At 45.7% G+C, this 16,990-nt stretch overlaps 1 long non-coding RNA gene across 1 annotated transcript in view; it reads right to left on the bottom strand.

Moving 5' to 3' along the window:
* Window positions 1-16,990, bottom strand: part of LOC109501388 — a 32,360-nt gene that overhangs the window by 2,774 nt on the left and 12,596 nt on the right. The window lies entirely within an intron of this gene.

Raw genomic sequence — 16,990 nt, forward strand, 5'->3', positions numbered from 1 at the left:
TCGTCTTGCAGTTTAAAATTCACCAAGCACTTCCAGGGCCATTACTTACTCCTCGCCGCTGTCGCGTAATGGAGGCCGGCCTCCATTTTACAGATGACCAAGCAGAGACACCGGGGAGGCTCCGCAGGCTGCCTGGAGTCGCATTTCCCCGGTGGGAGCCTCCGGACAGACAGCTGGGTCTTTTGGCTCCTCGGCCAATACTGTTTAGTCTATCTAGCTGAGGATTTTAAAACATTTACTTCAGCTTAACTCACTTTGCCCCCTATTATGGTCCATTTGTGTATGTCAGTCTTTATCTCTGGACCTGAGTCAAACTTCACCCCTTCTCCCACCTCCTCTTGTTTCAGAAGGAAAAAAAAAAAAAAAAAAAATGAAAGCCTAAATATGGAACACATGTGCTTCTCATCTGGGCTGTTTAGAGGGATTGGGGAAATGAGAACTGTCGTTGGCTCTTTGTCCTGATGTTTTGGCATGCCCTCACACCTGGGTCCCCCTGGCACCGCTACTGGCCCCAGTCTGAGCTGACCGCGCTCGGGATCGGCGTCCGCGGTGCGCCTTTACTCAACTCTCAACATTTTGGCTTCTCTGTGTTTTGGAGGCTCGCTCTCCTGGTCTGTGAAAAACCTACTCTGGTCTCTATTTATGGTAGATTTGGAGGTGCGCGGTGCAAGGATAGTAGACGCCTTTCGCGTAAAGGCCTGGAATCCGCCGCCACCTCTCTGACTGGACTGCAGTGGGCAGCCATGACTCATGGTGAGGTCATGCATTCCCAGGCAAAGTTTATAGTAACCAGGAGGCTTAGCTATTTGCAGGTGCCCTACATACTGAGCATACTAATTCTAACTCACCTCCATGTTGCACTGGCATCTTTTGAAGTAGAACTTCATGGGGTGAACAGGAAGACTACAACATTTTTATTATAGTTGGCTTCCTTTGCTGAATTAGCGTTTATATTTTCCCAGTAGAAATCCCCAAATTGAAAATATAGAGGTGTCAGCTAACACCACTTTAGTTAAGGTTGTGTCAACATTTCCTATAAACCTTGTTTTTCTAGGGTTTATAACTAGACCATAAAAATTTGCTCAGCTCTGAAACTTGGCATAGAGAGTAAACCTGGGAGTGAATTTTGCAGAATCTGAAGAAGGAAAAATAAGTTCAGCTGTTTGGAACATGTGCCTGTTCTAAAATGGAACTGATTTTTAGATGCATTTTCTTTTTTGTGTGACTCAAATGGAACTTCGGTTAAAAAAAAAAAAGAACTCAAGATTATTTCATTAATATGGGCTAATTGCACTTGTTAGTTTTTAGAGAAAAAGTTAATGATTGAGGTATTTAACTCAAACCCACTGACTGCATCTGCAGGTACAAGTTTTTGCAAAGCAGTTAGCTGTGCATAATAATGTGATGTGGCAAATCGTCTGCACACCTTTTAGTGCAGGAAGTGACCAATGCGCTTCGAAGGAAAGGATCCTTCTGATAAGAGGTTAATGGGCCATTTCAAAATGCTTACTCACTCAGGAGAGCATCCCTTTATTCATCTTTACTTAGTCTGTAGTTCACGTTAATCGGATGCCCCCAAAAAGCAGTTCATGTACCATTTGCATCAGGGAAAGAAACATCCAATCCCTCTGAACACCTAGTTTTTCCTGAAAGCGGAGCTGATACTCTGCATCCCTAGCAGCTCACTGCCCTTTTGCTGCCAGGATATCGGTAATTGGAGACCGTTAGTCAACGTGTTGCTATATGCTTGTGATGCCCTGGGCTGCATTTGTCTGTCTGTCTCAGGCCATGAGCTCTGGAAAGATGGCCGCCACCACCCGTGACAGAAGCATCATGGAGGAAAGGACAAAAGCGTTAGACTCAAAGCTAGCAGAACTGAGTTCTCGTGCCCCCTCTGGGCCCTTACTGACTCTGTGGACTCAGACTAGTCAGTCTGCCTGTCTGCCGATAACAACACCCTGCTAACCTAGTAGGCTTATTGAGAGAGTCCACTGAAAGCATTGTATATATAGAAGCAGGTTTTAGACTGTAAAGGGCCATCCAAATGGGAGGGGATGGCACCTACCTCAGCATCTGATATCCAAGGAAGCCTACTTAAATGTTGTTAGTAATGCAGACTTTCAGCTGATTCATGTGGAAAGGCCCTGGGCTTCCCAGCATAAAAAGCCACAACAACGTGACTCAACCTCGGCTTTATTCCTTCTAATTGCTCTTTTCTTTCTTTTTCTTTTTTTTTAAATTTTTCAATGTTTATTTTTGAGACAGAGAGAGAGAGAGAGAGAGCGTGCGTATGCACAAGTTGGGGAGGGGCAGAGAGAGAGGGGACAGAGGATCTGAAGCAGATTCTGTGCCGACAGCAGAAAGCTCAACACGGGGCTCGAACCCACGTGCCGTGAGATCATGACCTGAGCCGAAGTCAGGCGCTTCACCCACTGAGCCACTCAGGTGCCCCGTTCTTTTTTTTACCTACCTGTCACTGATCACTGACCACTTTTCTGAATGGAGAATGTTCCAGAGTCTTGGCTAGTCATTTCACATGGACATCAACCCAGTCTGGCCCAACACCACCTTTGATGTCACCTCATTCTGCCACTGCTCATCCCACCCCCACCCTGCAAACGCAACAGCGGGTCCTTTCGTTAGTGGCGCAGAAACAATTTTTGGTACCTTCACCCACTCCCCCCGAGGGCTATTTCCTCAAGGAGAAACATGCTACACGTCTCAGACACAAGTGATTTACGTTTGTTGTGGAGTTTTCTGGCAGGAGGATCCATGAAATGTCATTAGCATTGTCAGTCCTCAGAAGGGCCTACTTGGTTTAATGCTCTGTGGCCAGCATCTTAAAATTCTTAATCCATTTTATTTTTTTAAATTATTTTTATTTTTGCTAATCAAAACCTTTGTAGAAAATATCAGGAGGCTATCTTCTGAAGGTTCTTGGGCCTCAGAACTTAGGAAGCAGGGCCCCTACGCCCATGATCCGTTAAGAAAGGACTACAGCAAAGTTCCATGGCCAGGCAGGCCATCCTCTGCTTCTCGGATGCTATGCTGAGTTGCAGGTCCTGTGCTCATGTTTCTAGGTTGAGGCCTGGCCTGTGGACTCACAGGCAAGGTCTGCAGGCTCCAAGCTTGGCCTTCAGAGGTGGCCTCATGGGGCAAGTCTATTTTTTTTTTTTTAATGTTTATTTATTTTTGAGAGAGAGCATGAGTGGGAGAAGGCAGAGAGAGAAGGAGACACAGAATCCGAAGCAGGCTCCAGATGTGGGGCTCGAACTCATGAACCGTGAGCTCATGACCTGAGCCAAAGTCAGATGCCTAGCTCACTGAGCCACCTGTTACAGAATGTATAGGGACAAGTCCAAAATGAAGATGTGGGGACACTTGTTTAAAATGCATTACAAAGTTAGGGCCACCTGGGTGGCTCAGTTGGTTAAACATCCCACTTCAGCCTAGGTCATGATCTCATCGTTCCTGAGTTCGAGTCCCGCGTCAGGCTCTGTGCTGCCGGCTCGGAGCCTGGAGCCTGTTTCAGACTCTGTCTCCTTCTCTCTCTCTGCCCCTCCCCCACTCATGCCCTGACCATTTCCCATCTAGCCCTACAAGCCTCAACCTGGAACAAGCCTAGGGCTGAAAGTTTTGAGGTCACCTTTTCCAGGCAGTGGAGGGGTTTAGAGTGAGTCTTGCTGTCCCCAACCGAGGCTGGAGGTTGGTCGTCTCCTGCCCTAGAGCCCCCCACCACACCCCATGCCTACAGCCTGTAGGACTACGTTTCTGCTGCAGGTCTTGGCTGAAACGAGAACCCTCTCAGCTGTCTTGGCAGGAGCCAGACTCCCTGCCTAGCATTTACAGCTCCTCTTCCAGAAGCCTGGATGCTGATGTGGGCATTTGTAGTTTCCAGCACGAAAGGGGTGCTGGGTACCTTGGAGCAGCCACAGTCTGTAACCGAGGATGATCACTTCTGCATCCGTTTACCCAACCGAGCATAACCAGGCACTACGTGGGCACTGGGGACATGTCAGTAAGATAAAGATGTTCCTGCCCCCAGGGACGTTCACATCCTAGCAGGAGAAGTCAGACAGTGAACATAATCAATGATTATATTTGTGGGTTGAAAAATGAATGGTGCTCTGGAAAAGTAGGCAGCAGGGTCCGTTAAGGAAATGGGGGGTGGGGGTGGGGAGGACAGTCTGCATTAGGAAGGGAAAGTCTGATGCAAGATTTGAAGGGGTGGTGGATGTTAATTTCTGGGGGACAAGCATGCTGGGCACAGGGTGCAGCTAGTGCAAAAGGGGGGTGAGCATGGCTGAAGAGGGGGAGGCAGGAGGCCTTGTGGCTGGAGCCCTTGAGACGAGAGAGGTAGGAGGTGAGGCCAGGAGGGGGGGCAGTGCCGAGGGCTGGGGTGTTGTCAAACCAGCTGGGAGCAGCAGAGTGACCAGATCTGTTCCAAAGGAATCTCCCTGGCTGCTGTTCCAGGGCAGACCATGGAAGGGCGAGTGTGGAAGCATTAAGACCTATGCTCCTTTGAACATTGTAATTTGGGCTTGATACCCCCCCCTTCCCGCTCAGGGGGCCTTAGGGCTGGTTCTGCCCTGGCTCCACAGGGCTGCAGCCTCATCCCTTCCAGCTTCTTCCACACAGTCTGGTGGGGTGGAGCCCTCAGCTGCATCTGTAGGGAAAACCACCCAAAAAAGAGGAGACCCAGGGCCTGGCAGGGCATCCCCTCTGACTACAGATTTTAAAAAAAGAAAAGGTTAGCTCTTCTCCCGGGGACCGCTTACCTCCACCACCGTGGAGGCGTGCAAGCTTCGTGCCACTGTGGACCCTGCAGGCCTGCAGTGCCTTCCCAGCCCTGTTTCCAGCAGCCCCACGCCTACTCTCGGGCTCACCCAGAAGCTTGCTTTCAAGTGAGTCTCTGTGGACATTAAGTCAGTAAAACACCTTTGCAGCCAGTACACGAGGCACCCTCTGAGGTCAGAAAGCTCGCCTGGCAACACAGGGAAGTGGATGGTGCCTAATGGGCAGAGGGAGCGGCACCCACGGGGCACACCTGGCCGGCAGGTCACTGGTAAGTGGGGACGGAGGTGGCGTAAAGAAGTCCTGCCTGTCTCCTTTTGGTTCATCTCCCATCATCTTGGGTTTTTTTCCCCCAGTATGTTACTATATATGTTAACGAAGATGAAACCTTTCACACAGATCCCGGACTGGGTCTGGAATCCAGTAAGCAAAGCGTCAACGTGAAAGCACTCTCCAAAAATCAGGTAGCATCGTTATCGGGGAAAAGCAGACTCCAGCGGTCTCCCTTAGTGCTGGGAAATGTGCTGACTACCTTCCAAACAATTAAATCCCATCAAGCTGTTCAACTTATCCTGATCTAATAATCTGCCCAGACTCTCAAAACACCGTCTTGCAGGGGCTGCTAGGACTCGGGCTCAGCTACACGTAACACTTTCTCCAGGGAGACGGGGGCTGCTAGGACTCGGGCTCAGCTACACGTAACACTTTCTCCAGGGAGACGGGGCTGGGTGGTGGAGCAGGCTGGACACTGGGCCAAAAGTCCGAGCACTCGCTGTGTTCTGTAACCGGGAACGAGTCACTTAACCTCTCACAGGCTCAGTTTCCTTCCCTGTAAAATGTCCTACCTACCTCACAGGGTTTGGGTAGAGTTGTATGAAATAATGCATCCGAAAGTCCTGTATAGATGGGACAGTACAAGGCCATGCCGGTCAGACCCTTTAAAGACTAACCTACCTGCACGTGGAACCATAACTTTATGCTCATCAGCATCTTGTTCCCCCCAATTCCAAGATCCAAAGGCAGATTATCGATATTTTAGGGACTTCCCTGCCTTACCTCCTTTTGTTTTGTTCTGTTTTTCAGGTGGTTTGTACGGTTAGAAAACAAAGAGGCCAGGTTGCTGGGTCATAGTGTGCATCGAGGTCTTTGAGTAATTTTAAATGTGAAACACCACGTCACAGGTCACTGCAGACCCACGCAGTAATGAACAGAGGCTACTGTGTCCCATAGATCAGCAGCAAGTGAGGAAAAGGAGAAAAAAACTCCAAGTTAAAACCTGAATCAATGGTGTTAGACAAGGGCTGCTCTGGGAGGTGATATGGGGTTCAATCATATAATAAGGGCTAGCCCACCAATTAGGGTTTAAAAACATTTTGCAGAGTAGCTTGTCCCCCACCCCCACCAGTTATGAGGTGTTTTCAGGGGCTGGGGGTGTGGAGAATTGACACGTGGTAGCATCTTGGGATAGTTCTTCCTCATCGGTGATTGCCTTATCTACAAGCCCACCAGTATGGCATCACAGAACCGCTGGAGCTGGGAGTCTCTCAGGGGGGTGCTGGCCACCTCGCTGGCTGAGGGGAGTGCCCTGTAAAAATACCGCACTCTGAAGGGCTCAACTCTTGCGAGCAGGTTAGGAGGACTTCAACGCTCTCAGAATACGCAGATGAGGAACAGAGAGGCATATTAGAAAGCATTCGCCATGAAGCCCCATTGCCCTGGCTCCAGCCCTGGTTCCAGCACATACTATAAAATTCTCGTGTTGAGGCACCTGGGTGGCTCAGTGGGTTAAGCGTTCAACTTCAGTTCAGGTCATGATCTCACAGTTTGTGAGTTCGAGCCCCGTGTCGGGCTCTGTGCTGACAGCTCAGAGCCTGGAGCCTGCTTCGGATTCTGTGTCTCCAGCTCTCTCTGCCCCTCCCCTGCTCTTGCTCTGTCTTTCTCTCTCTCTCTCTCTCTCTCTCTCTCTCTCTCTCTCTCTCAAGTTAAATAAACATTAGAAAAGAAAAAAAAATTCCTGTGTGATTGCTCAGGTTCCCCGATTCCTCACCTGTGAATAGGGCCTCAGCAGTGGGGTCCGGTGAGCTTTAGAAAGGACATCGAGTGCGGGAGCTTCTGGCATAAGCACAGCCAACATATCTTGAGTGCTTCCCTTGTGCCAAGTACCGTGCTAATCACCTTCACATGGGTTATTTTATTCCGTTCTCCAATCACTCTGGGAGCTAGGTGCCAATCCTACCTTCATTCGTCAGAAGAACCTACTTTTAGAGTAGCCTAAATTGTCCCCGCTCTACATCTTTGGTCTACCAAAGTCCTGTTTTGGTTCATAAAAATCTTTCCTTTCAGTTAAGAATGCCCAAATGGAAATGTCTCTGTCTTCCTCGGCGTCCACATGGCCATAAAAGGATATCCCCTGGATACAGAATTCAGGAGGGATTCCTCTCTTGGGTGTGTGATGTTATGTTCTGGCTCTGGAAACGAAGGAATGTTCACTTAGCTAGTAAGTAACGTAAGGTAAGTGCTTTACAGGTATTATACATAGATCATCAAAAACAACTTTCAAGACAGGCTGTTACCCACCATCTCCAATTACAGACGAGGAGACCAGGGCGCTGGAAGGTTAAAGTGATATGCCCAAAGTCACACAGCCGATTAATGGCAGAAATGGGGCTCAGGCCCAGGCAACTCTTCCTCACTGCCATTATCTGCCACCCTGGAGGGCACTCAACAGAGCATTTGCACTCCTTCCATCCCACCTGCCTTCCTAAGTGCCTGGGCCCCTGGCTGCACTGGTACTAAAAGGCCCCAGAAAACGTGTCACGTACATGCATCAGAACTGCAGGCCAGATCCAAAATGCATGGGGCCTGCGTTATGGGGAACAGAGCAAAGAAAATTGAAAAGGTGGACTTCCTACTTGTGACTTTTAACACAGGAGCAAAAGCTGATTTGAAAATATTTTATTTTCCTAATACTTTGCTAGAAGTAGCCTATCTCTGAAGGCAGGGTTATATATGTATATATATATATATATACATATATATAATATATAATATATTTACACATATATATAATATATAATATATAATATATAATATATATTTACACATATGTAATATAATATATAATATATAATATATAATATATTTACAAGTATAATATATACTTGTATAATATATATACAAGTTATATATATATGTATATATATTACTTTGGGTTATAATAAAGAATATCTTGACTACAAATTTGGTCTTGAGACATCCTTTAAAATGAATGTCTGCTCAGATATCCAGAATCAAGACTTTAGTTTCTGGTAGAAAACTGGACACTCAGCTTCCCCTACTAAATTGACATCCTTTGTGCCAGCCTTTTAACACTCTCTGAGGGTCTAGTGGCCTAATAAAATCATCGCTGTGATGATGTACTACATACTAATGGAAATCAAGGTGATTTTATTAAGAGACATTTTGCTTTATATAAGGAGTTAGATGGTACAAGTAATTTAAGATAACAAAGGTCTTCATTTGGTTGCAGAATTGGCTCGCACTGCTGATTCAGCTTTGGAACAGGTACATGTTGAACACGGAAGGCAGGCAGAGGGCATTTGAACGTCACCTAGAGCCCAGGTCCCTCTGAAGTCAATGGGAGTCCTGTCTCCCCCATCATTATGGTGTTAATGGCGTTATTTTCTTTGGCCATTAGCGTGTGCTGCCCGTCACTGCAAAATGCTAAACCGCAGCTCTCTGGGGGTTCCCCTGAGTAAGGGGTCTGGGAAAATTTATCTCCAGTTTCCAAATCAGACTGTCCCAGGCCCCCTGTAGCAACTGTGTTTTTCCCGATGTTCTCTTACATGTCACAAGGTTCTCAGAAAAAGCACTGATTCCCAGGGCACTGAAGCAAAGGGAGGGTTTGCCTTCTGGAAAGATCCTGCTTGCTTGTGGAAAAGTCGTCCTCAGGCTATGACCAAGCCAGCGCTCGAGACTGTGTCAAACCAGAAGCCACGGGGAGTGTGGGGATGTGGGACGGGGATACCAGGCCTGGGAGAAGCAGCCAAGAGAACGAGGTTCACGGTTTCCTGAGGTCTGATCCAGAAAGGGTCAGGCAGATGTGGAGGGAGCAGCGGCCAGTTTTCAGAGAGCAGGCCAGCAGTGGGTCATAGATCAGGGACTCACTGATGGCCACAGGATTTTATAGAGGGAGTCTGCTCACTGATCCTGCTGTTCACCCTTTTGTTATGTATCCTGCTCGGGGAGGGGAGCGGGGGAAGCTGCCTTCTCCCAGGTACCACAGGGCTTGTGATAGGTCCCCTCCTCTTGGGGGTGGGTCCTTACTCAGGGAGGCACTGATCACTGTGGCCTTTAGAAAACCACCCTTCACAGCTCTTATAGCCCTGGTGCGAGGATCCCAGGCCTGGAAAGAATCTGGAGGGAAGACGGACACTTCCCTCTCTTCCTCTCGAGGTAAGAGCTAACCTTAGGACAGAACAGTCTTGAGAGGCCAGACAGGTAGGTAAGTCAGGCCTGTCAGGAAGACAGGCCTCCTTTCCCAAACTTTACACATCAAGGGCTCCCAAGGCTCTGGGGCCCTTGTCCCTCCTGTCCCTTCTGACCAGGTTCAAGAACCTAGTAAGTGGGGCTAGAGTTGGTTTTGCTGCCATAGCCAAGTAGCGTGAGCCGTCCTTGGCTTCCGCGGACTTAGTCAAAATGGATTTCCATGCCTTGAACGTTCTGTGTAGCATTCCAAGTCACAGCCTTGGATCTGCCTTCTGGTTCAGTGACGTGCGCCTCAGCCACGTAGCAAATATTGTTTTACGAGTCCATAATTAACGGCTGTCATTCTCATTTCTGTATTTCCTGTGTGGTGCTTTTACAAACCTTTGCAACTGCTGTTTTTAATGTATTCTTTCCTAATGGTTTCTACATCCTATCCTGTATTTTTTAAATGTTTATTTTATAGTCCCTTTCAAGTGTTCGATCTGTGTAGTTTTTGTTTCTCCCATACTGATCTGGCTCTGCGTGCAGGTGAGATTTTCTGGTACAAGCTCATCTTCAGTAGAGGGCATCGTTCTGTGGGGGCCAGCCAATGTGCCACAGGCTGTGAGGTGTCTGCCCTAGTTCTGTGCAGGCATCCACGGAACATCAAGCACTCTTCCGTTTGGAGCATTTTGTTCCTCGGTCAGGGAGTCCCAATCCATGTGTATAACATAAATTCAGATCCTACCCCAGAGCATGAAGTAAAAGGTTGGCTTTTAATTTTTTTCTTTTAATGTTTACTCATACTTGAGAGATAGAGTGTGAGGGGGGAGGGGCAGAGAGACAGAGAGAGAGAGACAGACACACAGACAGAATCTGAAGCAGGCTCCAGGCCCCGAGCTGCCAGCACAGAGCCCGACGCAGGGCTCAAACCCATGAATTGTGAGACCATGACCTGAGCCAAAGTCGGACGCCCAACCGACTGAGCCACTCAGGCACCCCAAAGGGTGGCTTTTAATTTTATTCACTGTAGACATTTTCTCCAGCCTGGAGCCCTAGGTCTGGCAGAAAGCTTCCCTAATACCCATCTGGGCCATGGGATGGAGTTTTCTTGACCCGGTCTCACAAACCAACAGCTCTTCAAGAGTTCTGGCTTTAGGCTAAAACCTCTCTTCTCACTCCTCTCCTTGATCGGACTCGAGGCCACGCTTCTTATCCATGCATGGGAATGAAAAGTCTAGCCTTTCACCTCCTGGGTCACTGTCGGTTCGGCTGAAGCTGGCCATTCTGATTTTAGTTCACTTGTTGCTTCAGTCATGCGAGAGTTTCCATTTCTTTCTTCTGAATTCAACTTGCATTAAAAAATGACAACGACACAGTTTTGTTTGTTTTTTCCATTCTATTAACTCTAGGATCACTCTGTGTCTCTAGCAGAAGGGCTGGCCGAGTTAACTCAGTCCAGCGTGTTGCCAGAAATGAAGCCTCTGGGAGTTGAATTTCATCTCAGGTACCCAGTCACTGAGTCTTGCTCTGAGCCGGCTAACACCCCGAAACTGCATTGATGCTGGGCATCGACGTCGAGCATCACTGCCTCTCACCCTCTGATGCTGAAATTGTCTCACAGATTAGATCTGTATCTCTCTTTGTAACCAAACCATGCCTACTTTTCCCTTCCCCTATGGACCCTTCCGGTGGCCAGCTAACTACCCTCTGGAGTGCCAGCCCCAGAGGATACATGTGAGGAAGGGACTTACTTGGTTGGCCAAAAGTTCTTCATTCCTTCTTCAGACAGACTGTTCGAGCAGCCTGACTAGACAAGAATCTTCCATCATGTGAAATCCTGTAACTTTGCAGAGCTCACAGAATCCCTCTAGGGATCTGAAGAAAACTGTGTATCTTGGGGCACCTGGGTGGTTCGATCGGTTGAGCGTCCAGCTCTTGATCTCGGCTCAGGTCATGATCTCACGGGTTTGTGAGTTCAAGTCTCACCTTTGGGCTCTGCGCTGACAGAGGGGATCCCTCCTTGGGATTCTGTCTCTCCCTCTCTCTGCTCCCTCCCCTCTTGTGCACTCTCTCTCTCTCAAAATAAATAAATAAGCTTAAAAAAAGGAATGAAAGAAAGAAAGAGAAAGAAAGAAAAAAGGAAGAAAGAAAGAGAGAAAGAAAGAAAGAAAGAAAGAAAGAAAAGGAAGAAAGAAAGAGAGAAAGAAAGAAAGAAAAGGAAGAAAGAAAGAGAGAAAGAAAGAAAGAAAAGGAAGAAAGAAAGAGAGGAAGAAAAGAAAGAAAAGAAAAAAGAAAGAAAGAAAGAAAGAAAGAAAGAAAGAAAGAAAAGGAAGAAAGAAAGAGAGAAAGAAAGAAAAGGAAGAAAGAAAGAGAGGAAGAAAAGAAAGAAAAGAAAAAAGAAAGAAAGAAAGAAAGAAAGAAAGAAAGAAAAGGAAGAAAGAAAGAAAGAAAGAAAAGGAAGAAAGAAAGAGAGAAAGAAAGAAGAAAGAAAGAAAGAAAGAAAGAAAGAAAGAAAGAAAGAAAGAAAGAAAAAAGAAAGAAAGAAGAAAGAAATGTTTATCTTGTCCTGAGGGACAAAAGTGCATCCACAGAAACTTCTGTATGAATTTCAGGGAGTCCTTAATCCCCCGATTCATGGTAAGAACTTCTGCTCTGGGGGCTGATTGTTCTTTGGCAAATTGGAAACCCTAGTTTGCTAGTTTTATTCAGATCAACTCTAGTGAAAAACATTGTTAAAATGAGACCCTATGACATAACAACAATCTTTCAATTTGTCACTCCCCTGATGCCATCTTTAAACAAAACACCGGCACTGAGAGTAATGTCGATAATTAGTGACAATCTCCTATAAAATCACTTCCTCAAAGTGCTTTTTATTAAATAACCGAATTGTTACTGGAGCATAATTTCCTCAAACGCTGCTGACTCAAACCTCTGTCATCTGCAGGGCAGAAGCGGCTTCTTGAAACGAGACAGAACTAATGTGTCATGGTAGAAATAAAGCCGGAATCTAGATTTAATTTCCAGGTTTGGGGTCTGGCTTTGCCACTAACCATCAAGTGACTCTGGAGAATTCCCAGTCTTCTCAGCTTCCTTGTCCCTTATCTGTAAAGTGAGCAAGTTGGACTAGATCAGGGGCTGACAAGCTAAAACCCACCAGTCGAATCCTGCATGCTACCTGTTTTTGTAAATCAAAAGCTGTGTTAGAACAGACACACTCCTTTACTTCGGCATCATCTACAGCTGTTTTCATGCCACAGCGGCAGTTGAATAGTCATGACAGAGGCCACATGGCCCACAAAGCCTGAAATAGTTACTATCTGGCCCTTTACAGAAAAGTTTGCCCTTGGCCTAGATGATCTCTCTATTCCTCTCCACCTCAGGATGATCAGTGATTCTTGGAGCTAAAGAGAGTATCACCCAGGGCGATCTAAGGTTACATGTAGAATAAATCGCTTCTATGATTTTGTTGAAGCAGCTCCCTCAACAACTGTTACTTAGGGAAGCCTATTGGTCAAGTGGAACTACTTAAAACAATCAAACTTCTCGTGTGCTTCTAACAGTTTCATAATCCAGACATTCAGTGATTCAGAAAGACTTTTCTCCAATGTATGCAAATCAGTGAGACTGTTAAAAATTACTCCCTCTGATAATATCCATTAATAAACACGATGAAGTTGGGGAAATACCCGACAATGATAGCATCTCTAGTCCCTTTTACCCAATTCGAAGCCTGTTTTGAAATGAGTGAGAGCATCAAAAACCAACTGAGAAACGTGCCCCTTCCACAAGTATGGTGCTAACCTGAGTGTGAACTTGCCAGGCTGGACATTCAGGAGAGTGATATATTTTTGTGATCTGTGTTATTTGTGATCTGTGATATTTTGTGATCTGTGTTGTCCAAGCCACCCTTTCCAAACATCACGGACCTGAGAAGTTACGGTGTCACAAGGACATGGCTGGTGTGGCAGCAGACTTCCCAGAGGTGAGGGTTTCCCACCAAGTCAGACTTTCAACAATCTCATTAGATTGGAATGAATCTATATTTTACGTTGACTTTTTTATTCCTCTTCACTTAATTCATCCAGGAAAAGATTATTTGAACTAAGTAGCAAGAAATGTTTTTTCTGAAATTAACATACTTGAAAGTGTTAAGCCTCTATATTAAGGGCTGAAAAATGATACTGGAGCCAAAATTCCAGGTCTAGAGAAGCAGGGAAAGTCTCCTACCATTGATGTAACTTAATTTATGCGTTCAATCTACTCCAACCATTAGACTGCGAGTTCTCTTCCTAAAGCATCTTTGCACACAACCACTTTTTTGTTTGGGCGCAGTGAAAATAACATAGTGTGGGCTTCTTTGTAACTGACTTGGAAACGCACTTTCCAAACAGCTTTGAAAAACATCATCTGCCATTTTGTTCCAGTGGTGGCAGTTGGAACAAATTGCCCCAAATGACAGGACACTTGTGATGACAAAAACCACGGTGTTTGAATCCCTCTCTACCTTCTCAAAAGCACAGGGGGTTTGGTCCCCAACCCAGCTGGTGTGGTTCCTTGGAGTCACAGCTACAGTTGGACATGTAAACACAAGATTCTCCAGAGGTGCCCAGACTGGATTGTGAGAACAGAAAGTCAAATTATTCCTGAGGAGCTTGACAAGCACTGGAGACTTCCCTGTACCTTGGGTATTAGGTGAACCAGGCACAAACTCCCAATTTTGGCAGTCTGGAGAGTTCTTGGTCAGCCCCATGATTGCTGATCTTGCTTGGGAACTTACCTTCTGCTTCCTGCTTGGTACCACAAGACATTTGATCTCACCACATACATTTTTCATTTGTGGTGTTTTTTTTATTGTTTTTTTTTTTTTTCTGGAAGATTCCAAGCATCATTTCATGCATCTTACACAGCATTCCTCTGCCTTCCTCCTGGCCAACTACTTTAATTCCTTTTCCCAGGAATCATAGTTCCCTCTCTCTCTCTTTCTCTTTTCCAAAAAGATCCTTGACCCTGACAATCTCTTAAACTGATTCCTGTTCTTCATCATGGGTCATGGCTCCATCTTTGCTCCCCTCCCCACATCCCACCCCGCCCTCGTTCTCACTGAAAAAAAAATTCTCTCTCTTGCTATTTGGGAGCAAAAACAATTGGGGAATTGTCTAGAATGAGAGCTTTTGCTGCTCACAGATTTTTGGGGGGTGAGGCAAGCAGCTAGGCTGTGGGTCACAGAAGTGGAGTGGGATGGACACGTGACTTTGTGATAGCTTAGACTGTTCAGGACTTATTAGCTTTTAGAGTCAATCCAGGCAGGGACAAAAGAACAGAAAATGTGAGCAATCAGCATCAGGGTCCCGTTGCTTTGCCGCTTTTAAATTTCTTTAGTTTCTCTAGTAAAGAAATTTTTGCATTGCCTTGTTTGGCGCTGAAACATCGGTCTTGCTCATAGCTCTGCTATGAAGTTCTTAGTTCCAACGTCTATCTCTGTTCAAATCTTGGTTCTATATTTTGCTTTACTGTTTATGTTTTCGTATTCAACTTCCTGGTCTAAACTCCGTCAACTTCACCTTCTGCCTAGTACAGTTGTAATACTTTCTAAATTAAGTGCTGGCAGTTCTCAAAATACAAACACCAAATTTATGAATGTCCCTTACATAAAAGAGCCTGCTCCCTCTTCCTTCTGTGTGGCATCATCCGAACTGTTGAAGGGAATTCTCCCTTCTCTGTGAAGTTCTGGCAGCAGGATGAGAGCTTCTCACATCCAGCTTTTTGAGTGGGGACTGATTTCCCCCAGGCACCATTGCACATGGTGGTCTACCTCCTAGATCAGCCCACAAAAGCCCCTTTAATCCATCATATAGCGGAGGAAGCCGGAGAAAAGACAACTGCTACAAAATGTTTTTTGCTGATGTGTAACATTTCACTGTCATTAGGGGTTAAATTTTCATAGCCACATGTATTACAATGTTTTTATGGGAAATGTTTGTTCCAGGTTCCCAAAACTGATTTACAAACAAACTCTTGGAAGAAAAATCCGATCTAAATTTAGCGCTCCCTAGATTAGTTTTCAGCACATATTCTTCCTTTTGTTTGCGCAAGTCACCTGGGGACGGGTTTACTGAGGCCACCTCTGCAGGCAAACCAAAGCCGTGAGGTTGGCACCTGTCTAGTGTAAGCCACCCAGGTGTACAGGGGCCAAGGGAAAGGAGCCTCTGTAGCCAGAGAAAAGAGTTTTGGTTTCAACTTGGACTGAATTTTCTGGTCTACTATTACATCACTCTGCCTGTGTAGAACAAACATCAGACAGATTTTGTAAGTAAATTCTCCCCTCACACCTTCTCAACTGTTGGATTCGTTGTCAATGAGTCTTCCTTAAAAAAAAAAATAGTATAGGGGCGCCTGGGTGGCTCAGTCTGTTGAGTGTCCAACTTCGGCTCAGGTCATGTTCTCACAGTTCGTGAGTTTAAGCCCTGCACTGCACTCGCTGCTGTCAGTGTAGAGCCCGCTTGGGACCCTCTGTCCCTCCTCTCTCTCTCTGCCCCTCCCCGGCTCACGCTCTCCCTCTCAAACATGAATAAACATTAAAAACAAAACCCAAATAGTATAAAACCTACACTTCCAAAATGGTACATCAGAGGGTTGTCCTTCACAATATGATGGAATTAACGCACGCTGGACTTACCCAGAACCCTTTGCTCCGGCAATATTCCTACAGCAGCCGTTTGACCGCATGAGAACATGGGTTTGGGGCCTTCCTTCTGGTTTCACCTGAAGGACGGAGCTGTTTCTTGCGTCTAATTAACCATAACTGAAAAGGCTTCCTTGTGAATGCTGTTCTCGGGACACAAGCCTGGCTTCTGGGCCAGGTGCTCTGGGGTCCTTGCACTCATTGCCAAATCACCACAATAGTCAAGGTATGCCTTAAACAGACACTGTAGCTCTTTTGTTCACAAGGCTTGTAAGTGGCATTTTATTTAAGCAATAATGACTGGTAGAGAGGGCATTTCCTGATACTTAATGACCAACTGCAGGAATCGTGGGCCTGAGGCAATGCATATAATATGCTATTAAACTCTAAAATTTAAAAATGTAAAGAAAAAATAATTACCTTCTTATGCATGTTACCATGGATACTGAGTGTTGTTTATAGTTTTAGTCTTTTCCTAGAGGTTAAAGTCCAGTTGAGCAACCAATAAGAGAGGAGAACTTCAGTCTCAATTTCCACTCACTTTATAATGTTTGACATTACCTAGTTAGCACATGTTTCTTTAAGAAGGTGCACTCCACCCCTGAAATAGGATATGTAACATGTGATATGGATTGCCGTAATAAGTATTCATATTTTATTGAACAGTTTGGCAATCAGTATTTAAAATCAGCTAACGTTGTAGATAATCACGTTCTGTTTCCCTGGAGTGGCAGTAACTTTCAGACCGTTCTTCATCCACCCCCAAAGAATGTGCCATTTTTCAGCCTTCAAACTGCATGCACATATTTTATGCATTAGTGCCAGAAACACTTTTTCAGTTGGATCTATTATTACAGTGCATAACTCAGAGATTAACATTTAATCATGAAGGAGAAAATACTCAGAGAAGCACCTAATACTCCATAATTTACATGGTAACTATTTGTTCTATGATTTTTTCCACTCTTAGAATACTTTTCTAACTCTTAGGGAAAGACAGGACTTAATTAAATCAATTTCCCGACTCTGCAGAAATACTGC

Source organism: Felis catus, chromosome B4, assembly GCF_018350175.1.
Source record: "Felis catus isolate Fca126 chromosome B4, F.catus_Fca126_mat1.0, whole genome shotgun sequence".
Lineage (NCBI taxonomy): Eukaryota > Metazoa > Chordata > Mammalia > Carnivora > Felidae > Felis > Felis catus.